A 1,540-nucleotide genomic window follows, 5' to 3' on the forward strand; every position below is an offset into this window, starting at 1 on the left:
GTTCCACGAGTTCATGAAGACGACCATAAAACTTCCGTAGTGATGACTTCAATCTTGTAGCAACAGAAAAGTGTTCCAGAAGCCTATTTGCGCGATACGAAAATTCTGCGTAGTTTCGGCAAACTCTGGCATAACGTATGCGTTGTGATATAAACATTCCATACGCATGTGCTGAAGAAATGTTGCCACAGATGAAAGGAAAGTTGACAATTTTGAATGAAAAGTCATCACGTTTGTCGTAAAGTTTGGTCAATAGTTTTCCTTTGCCATTGATTTCTAAGTGTAGGTCAAGATATGAGGCTGACTTCACAGTTTCTGTGATATCCTTTACCTCAAGTTCTTTGTGGTAAATGTGATGTATCAAATCCCAGAAATTAGGATTGTTTAAAGATAATATATCATCTATAAAGCGGAAACTGAGATTTAGCTGAACGATATTCGTTCTTTCTGATCAGATCAGCTATAAAGTCAACCTCATAAGAGTGAAGGAATAGGTCAGCAAGTAAAGGAGCACAACTTGTTCCCATCGGAATGCCGACCATTTGATGAAAAACACGTCCACCACACTGGACAAATATGTTGTCGATTAAAAATTCCAGCATTTTGTAAACATCTTCCTCTGTATAATTGGAATTATTTCTTACAATGTATGAGGAATCTCTACCAAGAATTATATATTTGTATCTAGGTGTACCATCTTTTTTTGGAAAAACAACGATGTATCATGTGTTTAAATCGGGATTTTAACTGAATATTGTGAATAGAAGTAGGTTTTAATGCTATTATATTCAGATAATAGTCTTGAACTGATTGTCTCCAAAAGATCTTTTGAATTTTTCAGGATCCACATTGAATTAAGACCACTACGGGAGTAACAGGTATTGTGGTAGGACAGTAGACCCTCTTTGCTAGTTGTGAGTATAGAAGTTAAACGTTTTGAAAGAGGTTTGGTGGTACAATTTGCAGATCCAGCTATGAAACGTTGTTGTAGATATTTGTGGAATTTAGGAATCCAGTACATAGACAACCATTGTCACTGGTAGAGAGACCAAAAGAGGATTACACAAATTTATGGTTAATTAAGGTATTTTAATTACTCATTAAAATAAATGACAAGTTAAACAACACACCCCTGGTTATATTTACTAGTTACTTCGAAATTTACTATAAAAGTTCAACACACATTGGAATCATAATGCAGATCAGTGTCTGGACATACTTCCTATTCGATATAATTTATGTATTAATATCATGTATGTACCTTTATTTTAAAAGTGATATTGCTATAATGTATCTTGTGAAAGCCTTTATTATTTTTTTTTTGTCATTTATGCGTTTTGTATATAAAACTGTTAATGTCTTTTTATTTTATTTTATTTTTTATTTATTTATTTCTTTATTATCATTAAATGATATGCGTACGCAGAAAAATTAAATGATTTCGGGACAATTACACGTTACTGGCATGCAAAAATATGTAGCGTTTTGTTGAAACAACATAATATCATCAAATTCAGAATTATCAAAGCAATGACGACTC

The sequence above is a fragment of the Perna viridis genome, chromosome 9 (assembly GCF_037379345.1).
Source record: "Perna viridis isolate PV_CMFRI_1.1 ecotype Kerala chromosome 9, ASM3737934v1, whole genome shotgun sequence".
NCBI lineage: Eukaryota > Metazoa > Mollusca > Bivalvia > Mytilida > Mytilidae > Perna > Perna viridis.